The following is a 16,049-nucleotide window of genomic DNA, read 5'->3' on the forward strand; positions in this document are numbered from 1 at the left end:
TCTCTGCTCGATAGACTGCAAGTGTGAAAAATGTGAGAGGAAGATCTGCTCCTGCTCCTGTTTTTGGCGAAACCGTTCCAAGAATCGATCGTGTTTAGTTGAGAGGTGTTGAATGAGTTCTGAGTTCGTGAACTTTCTACAAATATTGTTCATTCATCTTGCCTGGCTGCCGTCACTCGCTCACAGTGGTGCTCACAGTTTCTTAGGTGTTTGTTACTCCGCAAGAAGTGTTAATTAACAGCAATTATCATGGGTGATGCCCCGTACGGCTGGAGGTTTTGCCATCATTATGATGCATCATAACTGTAGCCATCTCAATTAAAAGGCCTCAGAACAGTGGTATCGAAATCCACTTCAGAATATGTTGTTTCCCAAACTAATTAGTTTCTCCTGCAGGAGCAGATTGTGCCAAGGGGAGAGTGGTGATTTAGGACTCAACTGTCATCAGTCTTAGAGTAAAAAAAAAAACCACTGTGGGTTTAGCTATAGACAGTGAGCTCAGAAAAGACGGGCCGCCTGTGAGTCGGTGTACTGTACGAACCCTTAGGGTGACTCCTGTTGGTGCCAATCTGGACTTTCAGAGAGCACGTGTTTTATTACATCCTCCAGTGGAGGGTTTCATTGGGATGGAAGTCCTGATTCCGGTTGGAAACCTACCAAGTCTTTGTCTCCTTTAGGTTGTCGCAGATTTAATTTTCTTACCCCAAAAGTACAGAAAGTGTGAACTACAAAAACACCTACTTTTGTATCGTACGTGTAGCGTGTCAAGAGGGACAAAACACTCACTGTTCACTTGCTTTTTGTGCTCAAATAATAAAGCTAAATTCTTACGTGTTTTGGCACTGAGCCTTTGTCAGAGCATTCTATTTTATGGGGTGTGATATGACTACTCACCAGGACTGCCACCTAAAAATGATCATTGGAACAATTCATGAAGAAGCCAGCTCTTAACTTTTACAAAGTTTTGAGGGAAACTGAAGGCAACACAACTCCATCGAATGCTAGCAAAATCAGCTAGCTCCACTTCAAGGAGACTCCTCATGGTGACGATCACCAGGACACACGTTGTCTTTTTCTTTGACTGTCTGTAAATACGATGTTTACACATAAGAGATCAGAGTTTTGGGTTAAGGCTGTAACAGACAATTACTTTCATTATCCGCCGTTTTCATGATTAACAGATTTAATGTTTTGTCTATAAAATGTCTCAAAATTCTGAAAATTGCTCATTACAATTTCCCAGATCCCAAAGTGATGCTTTAAGTTGCTTCATTTGGCTGACCAACAGTCCAAATCCCAAAGACTCTTCATTTACTATCACAAAAGAAAAAGAAAGAAGCAAATTCTTATACTGAAGAAGCTGGGGCCAGAAAATGTTTGATGTGTTTGCATGATCAATGACTGAAACAATTGATCGATGATGCCATGTTGGCCACTTATTTTCTTTTGAATGACAAACAGACTAATCAGTGAGCACGTTTACATGACCACAATAATCACGTAACTGGGAATAAACAGGTTATGAAGCGTTAACATGCACTTTAGTAATGCGATAATGAGAAAATAAACGGGTTAACGTGATTCAGTTGGAAGTTGGATTTATTTCAAAGTGCACGACGTAAAACAGTTTGGTTCTTTTTCACCCTCACAACATCATCAACGTCGACGTCTATGCTGGTCAGGGCATTCCTTATGTGAGATTTGTTAAGTTTGCAAAACAATACCAATTAAGTGACGAAAGAAACCGGATTAAAGAGATATATGCGCCAAATAAAACTGAATATTGGGCAAAAAACTAGGTGTGTTTATCAGATTCCTCATAATTCAATATCGGCTTTTATCCGATAAAGCACTTTCGCATTATGCTTGAATAATCTGGTAACTTTATAAATCACAAAGTGAGCGGTTTATTAGCGTGCAGGTAAATGTTACTGCTGCATCTCTAATTTGGGTACAGCCCTACTAAGTGAACCATCCAAAAGATAAAAACTAAACAAGTCTAATTAACGATGACAGATGGGTAAATTAATTTGATGATTTTACGGAAAACAAATTTACAGTGTGTTGTTAAATTATCAAGTGGTCTGTAAACAGCAAAAAAACAAAATCCATGATGATTACTGTTCACAAGCAAATAAACCGTCTGACTAAGCATTATGTTTATGGGAGCCACTCGCAGGCGTTTGTGTTTCACATTACATTCCATTCAAAAACCGCTGAGCAAGAATCCCCCGCGCCATGTAAGCATTTACTTTCCTAATCTCCAAAGAGACTCCGGAGCAGTGTTGGGATTTAAATGCAGTTTGACCTCCAAAACATCATATTTCTAGACTTTCCCAGTGAGAACACACTGTCTGCTTGTATTCGCACTCTCCTGTATCGAATCACACTGAGGGTAGAGATCTGGGAGGGGGGGCAGACTAATCCTCTCTCTTGTAATTTGGAGGATTGGCCACAGAGGGCAGATTACACTTGACTTACAGTATACAGAGTATAAATCATGGCTATAATTTGAGGACACATAGGTCTGCAACACTTACAGGGAGCACGGGATGTTTTTTTTTTTTTCTGTGCTGAACAGCTGCAGCGGCAGCAGCCAGTGCAGGGAGGATGAACGCTCCCGGCAATTAATGCAGCTAAATACAGCCGTGTGCAAACATGCAATAAAAACACACGGCAATATACAAACATCACATACAGCGACAATGTCCTTATCTGTAACTACAGAGCAGTCTGTTAAAATACATCATTTACTTGTTGGTTTATGTAATAAATGAATAAATAAATGCATCTATCATCAAAGCTGTTGTAAGTGTTGTTTTTCTTAGGAATACGTGTTAAATAGCTTTATATTCCAACAGTAATCACTGTTATGAAGTGTTTGGTCAGTAACACATGTCTCTCCTCCTTCTGCTCGTACAGTAAAAGAGAGATTTTCTGGTGAAACCAGGACAGAGAACGCCATAAAGAGGCGCAGAGAACAGGATCCTCCGGCTTACCGGCGCTGGCTGAACATGTAAAGCTACTGTACTGCACCGATTCTATTTACAGTATACGACCAAACACTCCAAGTGAAGTGCTGGAAGGAAAGAAAGAGGCAACGAGAAATGCCTGGAAAAAACAGAAAGGTGGTCAGGAAAGTGTGGTAACGTAAAGTGAAGCAGCTGTAAATTAGCCAGGAAGATCCCTGACAGATGTGACACACTGTGGTCACTCTAAAAAAGAAAATAGCAGTCTTTAAAATAGTTTCTAGGCGCTAATAAAAAAAAAAAAGGAATATCAATGTTCATTCAGATATGACAGAATAAATGCGAAATGATGAAACTGCAAAATTATCGATTCAAATTTCCAATCAAGTCTTTGACAAGCAGCACATACTATATTAATTTGTAACTGATATCACGATATTTGAGCCATTCGGCAGCCTTAATATAATTTGAAATTTGTTGGGCTGGATGTTAAATAGCGACAGACGATTAAAATCATCATCATCATCATTCAAGTGACTTAGTATATACTCCTAATGTAGCTCACTTTGATTATGCATCAAACATAGGTCATATCATTGGTTAAAACACTTTTCTTATTTAAATACATTCAACATATTTCAATGATAAATTGGTGGCAGCTGACCATCAAATTAATACATTGCGTAAAATTTGCAAGCCTACCTGAAAAGATTTCTGTCTTTTAACAGTGGATGTAAATCAAATTTAATAGAATCAAAACGATCCCCGATCATCAGCTCTCTCGACTGTTTTCTTCCTGACTCTTGTCCCCAACAAACATTTAATTAATATAAGATATAACTTCAAGGAGACAAACAGCTCTCGACGCTGTTGTACTGTAACATTACGTCCGTTGTTCATAGCAACCAGACTCCAAATCCACTTGTTGCTGGTGGGTGAGACAGACAGACCTGACGTATTCAGGTAAGAATACACCTTTAAACTATAAAGATTCAATTCATATTCAACCGGATCTTCACTGTTATCTTTAATCCTTGAATCACCAAGTGCTGTCTAAAGGAAGAAAATGCTGCCCCGCTTACATTCAATCTCTTGTTCCCTTCAGCTACAACTACAATACCAAGCACTCATCACGTCATTGTCATCCTCTGTTTATACATGTGCTGTACATACAAACATCATCCTGCTTCTGTCTTGACGGACAGATTGACTACTGACACTCACTCCCCGGGCTAAACATCCCCTCCGTTTTTCTCTGACGGTGACACCTGCTGACATTTTCTCTTCTCAAACTAGAAGATGCTTGAAAATGGCGTCAATCACAACAGCACCGTCAAGGGTTTTGTTGAGAGTTAAGTGACCTGGCCATTACGTGTTTTTTGTCACCTCATGGTTGGAAGTGGACGACACGGCGACTTGCACAACACTTGAAGCATTTACGCGCTCCTGTACTTTTAACATGCACCTGGACGTACTCCACACGCTGCATTATCTATTATTTGGTAAGAGCAGGCACCGGGAGCAGATTTCTCATTTCGGCAAAAAAAAAATCGCACTCTTAAACTTGCATACAGAACCAAAATCTCTCTTCTCAAACATAATCCACCCGTACCTGCTCCTTTTTCTACACTTAACATGCGCCGAGTGGAGAAATGTGGGCGGCAGCAGTGCGCAAAAGACTCATTCAGAACCAAGTGTATAAAATCATCTGATCCACAGTCTTTATGGAAGAATGTGAGATGGGTGGAGACAGCGGAGGGTATTGAGCGGAGGAGAAAGAAAAAAGAAGAAAGGAAGGAACGGCGTGATCTCTGTCTTCTTTCATAACACTTGAATTCGCACATTAACTGTCATTAAGCGTTCCTTTTTTTATTAAAGCGTTAACAAAAGCATCGGCCCGGACACATCCATTTAAATCTATTTCTCACTCTCTTCTTGATCCCAACCCAGGCTCTGTGTTTCGTTGCCATGGGAACCTTTTTTTTTTTTTTTTTTTCCTCTTCCTGAAGTACCGTACATTTTAGTTTCAAACATACTATACAACAAAGCTCTGAATAGAGAAGGAGCTCTGGTGTTCCTGCATGCATACTATATGGAGTACCGCTACGCATCCACACATGCACACACACACACACACACACACACACATGCACACACACACATATACCCAGCAAAGGAATGATCTCTGCATTCACACAGACTTGATGGATCCCAGTAAATCATTTAAACAGCTTAATTATTCTTAAGATCACTGCTGATGACTGACGCGGCGGCGCTAGCAGACAGTCTGAGGACGCGTTCCCATTCGCTCGCTCTACCTGTTTTAAAAATGCAATTATGTAACTATTGTTTAGAGATGATGTAAAGGCTTGAAAAAGGATTCATCGTGTCGTGGGGAGGTTGGGATTCAGCCTGACTGGGGTCACGCGGCAGGTAGACGTGCTTGTCTCTTCAATTTAGCGCCTTAATAAATCAACCGCGCGCCGTGATAGCACTGCGCAAGTTGCTCTTTCTTACCACTGCTGTGTTGCAATATCGCTCAGAAAAAAGGAGGGTTAGAGTGCACGCCAATTAAGAGACTCATTCATGACGAAGAAGATGTGTCGAGTCATGTGGAACAAACAACGCTGGTCAGATCGCTGTCATCGCAACCGGAGTGTGGTATCAACATGTGATGTGTCCCATTTTTAGAGATGTGAAAATTACAGCTGTGCGCCACTACAGCTGTCTGACGTTAATGCTGCCATGATGCAAAAAGACCGTGAATCATTGAGGGTCTATTATGTAGAGAGTAGTGTATGAAGAAGGGTTTCTTTTTTGGACACAGCTAATGATATCTAATCGTCTGCATTCGCACTGACACCTGGTATTATTAGTGGGTCATCTTGTGGACTGGTTAACAAACATGGAGCGTGCCAGGTCAGAGGAAAGGGGCATTTTGCCGGGTTTCGCTCGAGAAGGAGGAGGCAGCTCGGCCCTCAAGAGGTTTAACTTTTCACCTTCAAGGGGGTGGTTAAAGGTTCGATAAAGCACACTTCTTAGCACACCCACGAGTTCGAGAGGGTGAGAGAGGGCAGTGAGTAGCTGCTTTCCAGCCTGGTTTTAAGTGACTCTTCAGGAATGGGGCTAACTGTGCAGATTAATGCCTGGCTGAGATCTGATCGTGATGTAAAGACCGTCCACAGATGTGGTCTGGCTCATACGAAAGCCTTGCGATTGCAAAGCGTCCTGTGTGCGTTGAAACACCTTGCAGCAACACGCTTACACAGATCCAGATCCAAAATCACATGTTCAAGGAATAGTTTGACATTTTGAAAGTACACTCATTTGCTTCCTTGCCGAGAGTCAAATGAAAAAAAAAAAAAAGACAAAAAAACAATATTATTCTCAATATCGGCATGCTGAATATGAAGCGGGAGCAAAGAAGAAATAGGAATAAAGACTGGCAGCGGGGGGGGGAAACTGCTAGCCTTGCTCTAGTCTGACTCATCGGATGTAAACTGGTGGTATAAACCTGCCATTAGGCGTCTATTTCAGGCAGCACTGTCATCCCTTCCACTGTCCGTGTGTTACTGTTTTCAAAATCCATGTCGCTACGAGCAACAGCAACCACCTCCGAGCTAGCAGCCTACCTGTACATGCTGAAAATGGCGGGGTGCCTTAACCCTAGCGTGGTTGCTAACAGTGTGGACCCAATAAACTAGCAGTTCTTACCTTTTTGTTTTGCAAGGATTTAGCCGTTTTAATGCCAGAGCTCACCTCCGCTTCACGCAAAACAAGTCCCTGACAATATTATGCAGGAGCACCATCGCTGCAGTGCTTACTGGGTTTAACGCTGCTCAAGATAATCATGATTGGTTTTAATAAACACAAACAAACCAGAGGTCCGGCTAAGCGTGACGAGCCTCGCCGTGTCCAAAGTTTAAAAAACACAGCTACCAAAACTCTTAAGCTCACTAATTACCTCCGCCAAGATGGTTATGCATGTGTTTGTTCGTTTGTTCGCTGGTTGGTTTGTCAGCAGGATTACACAAAAACCGCTGCACGGATTTCCATAAAACCTGAGCGGAGGACGGGTTCTCAGCGCAGAATAGAGCCCATTAATTTTGGTGGTTTGGATCCGGATAACGGGGACGCATCCGGGCATCTTTTCTCATTTTCTCCAACACTGTGAGGTAGTAAATAATGCATGCAGTTGGATGGAAAACTTTGGCGTATTCAAACGGCTGGTATCTGTGAGTGAGATCCTATTCATATAAAGCTATTGATTAATGAGCTTTAAAGGTGTTGACAGGTGCCTTTTTGAACTTTTGACAGCGAGTTCCCCCTCTTGTCTTCATGAGAACTCAGCTAATGGTTCTTTACTCCAGCGCCATAGTTACCAAGCCATGAGAGTGGTCTTCATCTTCTCTTCTTTAACAAAATGTTGAATCATTCCCTCAACTCTGGGCATAAACGGGGTCTGAATGTCAGATCAGAAACACTCGACGGATGAGTGTTGAATGTTCTTTCTTTATAAATGAATCTCTTAATTTCTTCGATGGACTGTTGATAAAATGTCAGATAACAGGCATAAATGCACCTTCGATTTGTTTGAGAGCCCAAGGTGACATCCTTCAGTCCTTCAGTACAGAAATATTCCATTTACAGTCAGACAAAATAGAGAAAAGCAGCAAATCCTCCCCGCTACGAAGCTGGAGCCAGCATATGCTTTAGATCTTTGTTTAATTAACTGATAATCAGAATTGCTTTTTCTGTCAATCGACATTTTGGTTTACAGGCGAATAACCGCAGCATCAGATCAGCGTGTACGCACGCAGAAAACAAAACCTTACGTCTCGCGTACAGTACGATGTAATGCAGGCGAACGTGAGCACACAAGCCGCCCGTGAGTTCACATGTTTGTGTGCGTAGCCATGTGCTAGGCAACATGTGAAATGCTGCGCTTGCTCATTGTGAATGTAAATCTGATGTCAAGCTGAAAGCTGAAGAGGGAATGTGTGGGTGGCAAACGCTTCCAGCTTAGACCCTCTGAGAGAACTGAGAGAGAGAGACAGAGTTAAAAGAGTGGGAGGGAGGGATGTAGACACACATGAGTAAGAGGTTGGTTAAAAAAACAGAAAAAAGAGCACTGTGTGTGTGTGTGCGTGTGTGTGTGTGTGCGCAGAGGGGTGGGTGGGTAAGTGTATGTGTAGGAGGAGGAGGGACAGCGCGAGAGCAAGACTGTATGGAGTGAAGACAGGACGACAGAAAGAGAAAGAGAAAGAGAGAGCTTGATGGAGAGAAAAAAGGAAGGGAGAGATGGAGGAAATGCATCTGTGGGAGCGGTAACAAGGGAAGGGAGGGCGAGGGGGGGGGGGGGGAGTCGCACTGAGGAAGGGGGAGTTGGATGGAGAGAGGGAGGGAGCACAAGAGCCAGAGATGGAGGCTGGAGAGGGAGTGGGTGTCTTAATAGCGCTGAAACGCTCAGGGCTTTTTGTATGTTTGCCTTTGTTATGATAGAACGCCGGTTAGCTCCCTGTTTGCTTTTGATCCGTGAACTGTGACTAGAAATGTAAGGCGGTCTCTCTCCTGTGTTTAAAGTACGACGCAGCGGCTGCATCAGGGGGGACTCTCATTATTACATAATTCATAAAATGTATAGATGTGGAGAACGAGCAGGTAAAAAAAAAAGCAAGGCACTAATGCTGCGAATGGGGGGGGGGGGCGGGTTTGGTGGTTTCATTCCATACAGGAGTCTCATTACTTGGGAATAACATTTATCTGGACGAGCGATTGGTCGCCGCTCGGGATGATGATGAAGCTCTGCAGAGGCTGTTCAGACCGATCTGAAAGAGGTAAATGTGCGCAGATGTCGAGCAGCGTTTACCTGCAAACTCTGACCCCTCAGTCTACGAACACATCACTAATGGACAGTGTGCAAACAGCAACACTGTGTTTCCATGAATGATGCATGTGATCTGCAGAGCCCACAAGTCTGCTGTGTCAGAATCCATTTCCAAGAGCAGCCATGTTAGATAATGCGAGGGGATCTGACGATGACACGGACAAATACAGCTGCAACAAAGAAACATTTTCATTATCTGGATTCACTGTTCGGTTTCACAATTTCCCAGAAGTCAAAGGGTCTTGTTTTTGCTTTGTTTTGTCCAACCAACACTCCGAAAACCCCAAAAAGATATTCAATTTGCAATTATCATCATCATAAAAACTGAGACAAACACAAAATTCTCACATTTCAGAAGCTGGCAAACAAATATTTGGCACTTTTGTTTTGATAAGTGACCCGCGCACTCAGATTTCTCATCATGACGAGCGCCGCTCAGTTGTGTAATGTCTTTCGTGGCTTCTGTGGAGGATCTTTCTAAGGTTTTCCAATTTTTTTCTCCCAGTGTGTGACTTCGATTTTTTAACAGAAAGCCTGTGTGTTATAAACTGGAGGTGTGCAGTTTGAAAGATGTGAGCGTCGAGGGTTTTTGAAACATGACTCATGGAGAGCCAAATGAAACTGGACCTTACAGATTCTCTTCCAGAAATAAGAAAAAAACTCAACTTCAAAAATGTATTCAAATCACATGCTAATGAACAAAAAAATCCAGCCTGTCTCAGCAGTTGGTTATGCGTTCTGTATATCTAATGACTAGCTCAGTTTATTCAATATTTTTAGGGTTGCCCTGACTAACAGCTTTGCTTCGAATCGTCAGTGCAGGTCGCTCTCAAATATTCAAAGTTTCGACATGAGAGGGAAGCGGCACAACGCAGGCTATCAACATCACGGTCATTGAGGGATGCGGACAGGAAGCGCAGCATCAGCCAGTGTCTCCAAAGTCAACTTGACAAGTGAGCGCGTGTTGCGCAGCCACAAACGTGGCGGGGCACATTTATGCAAGCGGAGCAGAAATTCTCCCTCGCTGGTTTTACAGTGCGCACGTTCTGAGACTGCTTAAACACCGTGGAGAGGCTCCATTTCTCACACTCTTTATCAGCATTTTGAGTCTTTCTCGCTTCAGCCGACGCAACGATTTCTTCCTTTGAACGCTGATTTGGACATTGATTACCATGACAACGGCAGAAGCTTTGAAGCTTTTGGGTCAGCCCTACAATTTTTTCTATTTTAGCATCCCTTAATGAACTTCTTTTCCCATAAGCCCTCGACCGATCGCTCGATACATGTCACAGCTCAACTGAGGAGGGTTGTGTTGAGGAGCGACCGCTGTCCAGGCATGTCTTTAAAGATGCTGGGACGGAGAGGACTGAAACCATGGACCAAGTAAACAGCTCCGAACAGAATGATTATGGCCAGAAAGTTTTAAAGAGGCATGACGTGGCACCCCGTCGCTCAGTCGGTAGAGCACGCGTCCCATTAAGAGATGCTGCAGTGCAGAGCGTCCTCGCCGCAGCAGCCCGGAGTTTGAGTCCAACCCGTGGCCCTTTGCTGCTTATCACTTCCTCTCTCTCGTCCCATTTCCTGTCATTTCTCTCAGCTGTCCCGTCGAACAAAACGTCATGATAAACGCCTTGAAAACTACTTATAAAAAAGCCATTACAGGAGGAGTGTCTGTGAATTTGATGGACGTGGACGAAACTAATTTGGTGAAGCCCGGATGTGGCGTCATTGCTCTCTTTACCAGGGACAAAGACTCAGGATATTGCTGCTTCAATTTTTTTTCTTTTCTACAATCTGTCTTTTTCCATAACTTTAAAAGTGCATTACTAAATGACTGGAGTATCCCTTTAAGCGATTCATGTTTTGCAGATTTGTTTCTTGATCAACTGGCTACTTTTTTGGTCTATAACATGCGGAAAAATGTAAAAAAAACAATCGTTCCGATCAGCTGTTCCCACAGCCTTAGATTACATCCTCGAACAACTAGTTTTGCCCACAAACCAAAGACATTCAGTTTACTGTCACATATTCACATTAATGAAAGCTGGAATCTGAGAATTTTGACTTTTTTTCCAAAAACATTATTCAAATGTATAACTGATTAACCAAATATGTGAAGGGCGGCTATGAGCCAGCGTCTTGTTATCAGAAGGTTGCTATTTCGATCCTTGGTCTGCATGTCAAAGTGTCCTTGGACCCCAAACTGCTTCTGATGTGCTGGTCGGCACCTTGCATCATCAGTGTATGAATTGCTACAAGTCTCATTAAACAAAAGCTTCTGCTAAATTTAAATACATTTAACAGATGACAACTAATCGATTAACTGTTGCAGCTGTCCGTCATCTTATCATTTCAGCTCTATCGAAAAAGCAATGCAAAGTCTGGCTGCAAATAGCAATAATCTCATTGTTATATAAATAAGTCAAATCCTCTTGACGTTGAACGTTACACAACAGCTGAAAGTAAAAAAAAACAAAAATGCTACCACTGGTTTACTCAAATGTAGAGTTAAATGATGCAACCTTCAAATATCAGTTACTGTAACAGAAAACTAAAAAAAAAAGAAGAAAACTACGCACACACACACACACACACACTGTGAGAGAGATGCACCAGCCAACATCCTGATCATGAGACATTTTGACTGCTGATCACAAGTTTTTCTACTCTACATGAGCAGGAGGAGCCAAGTTGGCAGAAAACCAAGATGCTGGACAGTCCTTTGTATTCTCAGAGCTGAGTTGCCTGAGAGAAAAGAAAAAAATGTTTTTTTAGTATCTCAGAATCTGCAAGCTGCTGGTGGAAAACAAATGATTTCTCTGCCCTGTCTGTTTTTTTTTTGTCTTTGCAGTACTTTGCATGATGTCACGGGCGCAAATCTGTCGCCGGCAAGTTGGCATTTTGTTTGAATCAGGCAGAAAAGTAATTCTCACGCTGGGTTAAGAGAAATGAGTGTGATAATGTCACAGAATCCCGGTAATATTGATGGTGCCATTTCTCCGCTATTTGCTGTCAATGTTAGTGTTGTGTCTTGGGCATCCGAGGTAAACGAGGAGAGCATCGTTCTGAGCTGTCAGTCAAACTGTCTGCTGACTGTCTTTTGCCTCAGTGGGAGGTGATGGGAGGGGAGAGCGAGCGAGTGTCTTTCCGCTTCTTTCTGCAAACTGCACCTACTGCAGCCTCGCTGCGAAGAGAAAGAGACGGCTAATTTTGGATCAAGCTACTGTTTCACATTGGGAATTTGTTTGATTTTTACAGCAAAGAGAAGAAAGCCAAGTCTGATCTGATCCGCCGGGCTTGGTTGCTTGTCAGAGTACATTATCTACTGTACATGAAGTCTTTTTTTATTTTTGAGCTTTTCGCTCTGGGAGAGATTATTGAACGCTCTGAAAAATCAGCTGGACCGTCCAGCTCGATAAAAGCAACATGAATACCGTTTTATGCAGAGTTTTTTTTCGCTTGAATATCACAGTGCATGTGAGGGAGGAGACGGCCGGTGGGAAGCGCAGGACTGTTTGTGCTCCTGAGCTTCAGAACAACCCCACAGAAACACACGGAGAAAAGTGATGTCATTGGACAAGAGACGGGTGCAAGTAGTGAAGGTTGGCAGCGTATTCACAGCCTGCACGTTCTCAGACCCTGGTTTTTATGTACAGTTAATAATCTCAGATTGTATCTTAAAAATGAGATGGCAGACGCTGGTGAAATTGAACCGCCCACTCAGAAAAACACAACTGCTGGTATGGAAGGTACACTCACTGCTAAACATTATTAACGTCATTGCAATCTATTTTCAGTTTCAGAAGCACAATCTGCACCATGTAACACCTTTTGCATGATTTTAATGGTTTTTCTGGACAAAAAGAACATAAAAAATGATTTATTTTTGAGGAACAAATGTCAAATAAGAAGTCGAACATGTCCTACCTAGATCAGGTGGGGCTTGTTGTGCTTTGTGTCCAGACTTCTAGAGACAATGTCTCTGGGCTTCCAGTCTATGTGACCCCCACAGTAAGCCGATGCCAGCTAACACTGGAGATGCATTCACTGAACTTCGGCCTGTATTCCACTGAGTCTCGGTGTCTGTTTGAAACTGCAGCAGCTCCGTAGTTTTGCGTTACATTCCACCGAGCATCGACACCGGATCTGAATCGATACTCCAAAAGCACACAGTGATATTAGCGTCTATAAATAACTGAGCGTGTTGGTGTATCTGCAAACGGCACCTGCCAACAAGTGTCATGACACACGTGTGTCTGTCTGACTGTCTGATTAGCGGGTGACAATCCTCTGGAGGGGTTTTTTATAAGGCCGTGTTCGAGTTCCAGACGAGAGAAGTATTGCTCGGATAGTCGGCGCTCAAATTAGCCTAGGAAAAAAAAGGGGGGAATCAAGAGGACTCAAACTAATGCAAAGCCAGTCAAATCGATTCCATTACAAAAGCCAGACGCAGCTAAACCCTTCCATATTGCAAATGGATGAATGGTGGCCCTTAAATCAATCCTCGACCTTTAAATATTTCATAGACAAATAGCTATATGAATAAATGATAAATCTCTAGCCTCCACCGCCAAGGCACCTGGAAACAGGGCTCCTTCAAGATATCTGGATATATCTCAGAGTAAGTGAACTCCTCAGGTATACTAGAAAAAAGAACTATAGTGGTCTTATAATAAATTTAAAGTACACTGCTTTACAAATATCACAGAAAACTATATATATATATTGATTCTAAAGAAATATTATAGCCTAGCAATATTTAAGACATAAAAAATACCATCAAGTGCAATATGGTGACCATAAACTCACTACTGAGCACCACAGACACACTAGAAGTCCCTATATAAAGATTACAGGTATATTATTACGAGTTTTCTCTCGGGTAAATCTGACTTATCAACTACAAACACCTTAAGCTATCAAGAAAAAAAAAAAGAGAAGAGGAACCATTACACAAAAGTTAAAGTGGTGCAAGTGGCCTGTGAAAGTGGGAGGATGTCCTTACTGCTCAGGTAAAAACTCGAGCCTGCAGACCTTCACTTCTCCAGAGTGCTGAATTTACCTTTAAGGTGACCCAAAAGTGCCACGTTGATCAGAGTACAGATGACAGTTATTAAGTAGGCCACTGTTCGTTATCTCGCATCCTCAGACTAATTAGTGAGAGGTAAAACGACAGAAAAACAAACACTCCCAAAGCCAGCTGAGTGTTATAATTTCACACTGAGGCACTGTTCATCCTCCCCCCGCCTCCCCCCGGCAGCAGCAGCCTGCTTCTCGAGCACCGGCAGCAGCGGCTGTTCCGCGGCGGGCAGTCCGGCTGAGAGCTCCTCCTCCCCGGCCTCTCCCTGTCCTCTCTCCCCGGTGCCCTCCGCCCCGACCCTGCACTCGCAATTCCGGTGACCGACGGAAGATCCGCTGAGGCCAATTTCTCTCATCTTTTAGATGGGAATGTTTTCTGCGATGGTTTCCTTAGTGGGTGTCCGCCTTGTGCATGTCAAAAATGAACTTGCCCGGGATGGATTGGGGTTGAAAAGGTAAAAAAACGCGCCTCTGCTGTGGACTCAGGGGGACAAAACTGCAGTTTTAATGGCAATCAAAGGCGAGGTGTGCACGCAGAGGGAAAACAGCTGCGTGCCTGGATGTGCGTTCGTGTGTGCGCACGTGCGTGTGAGCGCGCGTATCCGTGCCCATGTGTGCGTGAAGGAGCGGTGCGGTGCGGTGCGCAATACGTCCGCCTCTCTGTATGTGCGCCAACGTACAGGCGGAGGAGACGCGCTCCGCTGCTGCGCCTTTTTTTTTAAATTTTTTATCCTGATCGGACCCCTCCAACGGGGCAGCCAGCGAGCAGAATTAAAAACGGAAGCTTTAATTTCCAATGCAGGCGGTGAGATGTGGACCGGCACCCTCAAAAAAAAAAAAAAAAAAAAAAAAAAAAAACACAGAGCGATGTGGGAAGAGAAAGAGACACACGAAGTGAGCTGGTGGCCAAGAAACAAGCGAACGCCACAGAATAAAGTAGTCTAAAAACTGCAGTGCCTAAAAACTGAGCGTGTGCCAGCAGCTGACAGGCAGCGCAACAAAAAAAAAAAAAAGAAAGAAAGAAAGAAAAAACGAGGCGATAATGGCAACTTAGTCCCTCGTCTTCCTTCCCACTGAACGGCGGTTCATCCACAAGTAATCCGCTCGGCAAAGCGCAGGACGCGGTGGCGTCTCCTGTCCGCTGCCTGGACGCAGATAATCCTGCACAGGTGGACAGCAGCACAGTTTAGGGAGGGAGCAGCAGCACACTGATGTCCTGCGCTTCAATCTCCCTCTCTAGCTCCCTCTCTCCCTCTCTCTCTCTCTCTCTCTCCATTTCCAGTAGTGTGTAAGAGAGCGAGAGAGGGAGAGAGAGGGAGAGAGAGAGAGAGAGAGAGAGAGAGATGTTTAGGAGGGGTGGGGCTGGCTGGATCCCCGCTGGGACCTGGAGTGATTTTAAGCCCTGCAAGAAGCCTTGATCACTTTTTATCCTCTCTTTCTTCCTCTCTTCAACCCCTCTCCATTTCCCTTTTCACCTTCTACTGACACACACACACACACACACACCACACAGCAGCAGTGTGGAGTTCAAAGCCAGGGGCAAATGTGTGGGAAGCATGCGAGCATGTTATTACTCACACAATATACGTCGGCAGAGCTGAGCAGTGTGTGTTACCACCTGCCCGTGCGCAGCGTTAAACACCCGCGGGGGGCCAAAACATGACCGATCAAAATTAAAAACCAGGCTGCTAATTTCTTTCACCCGAGCCTCGCATGACTCCTGATAAATTTCCCCACCAGCTGACATGCCTCTCCATGCCTCTGAAGTATATAGGCACTGCTCAGAAATCCATACAACAACCAGCAGGGCCGCACAATCCAATTTACTCAAATCAACCAAACGCCTGATTCTACATCTCGGTCAGTTTCTGACATCAAGTTCTTTATAATTTCAGTCTTAAGGACGTTCCCATTGATTGGGCTTTTTTTTTTTTCCTTTTTCCCAGCAATGATAAGCAATCAGCACTTCCAGAAAGGGGTAAAGGGTATCTTAGATCTGTTTCCATGACAACCGTGGGTTCGAAGCGAACTTTTTTTAAAACCATCGTTTGTATGATGACACTGTAATGTGGCTGTACTCGCCGCGCCAGAGTCCTTTTTTTTTGTCTATCGCT

The 16,049-nt window shown here is 43.6% G+C and overlaps 1 protein-coding gene across 14 annotated transcripts in view; it reads right to left on the reverse strand.

Moving 5' to 3' along the window:
- syngap1b (synaptic Ras GTPase activating protein 1b) overlaps nucleotides 1-16,049 on the reverse strand; it is a 169,968-nt gene that overhangs the window by 63,451 nt on the left and 90,468 nt on the right. The window contains exon 1 of one of the 14 annotated variants that reach the window (XM_030393296.1): nucleotides 12,784-14,767. The exons of the other annotated variants lie outside the window; for them this stretch is intronic. The gene's annotated coding sequence lies outside the window, so the exon portion shown is untranslated. Of the gene's footprint in view, nucleotides 1-12,783; nucleotides 14,768-16,049 lie in introns of those variants that run through there. 14 annotated transcript variants of the gene reach the window in all.

This window comes from Sparus aurata, chromosome 17 (assembly GCF_900880675.1).
Source record: "Sparus aurata chromosome 17, fSpaAur1.1, whole genome shotgun sequence".
In the NCBI taxonomy this organism is placed as follows: domain Eukaryota; kingdom Metazoa; phylum Chordata; class Actinopteri; order Spariformes; family Sparidae; genus Sparus; species Sparus aurata.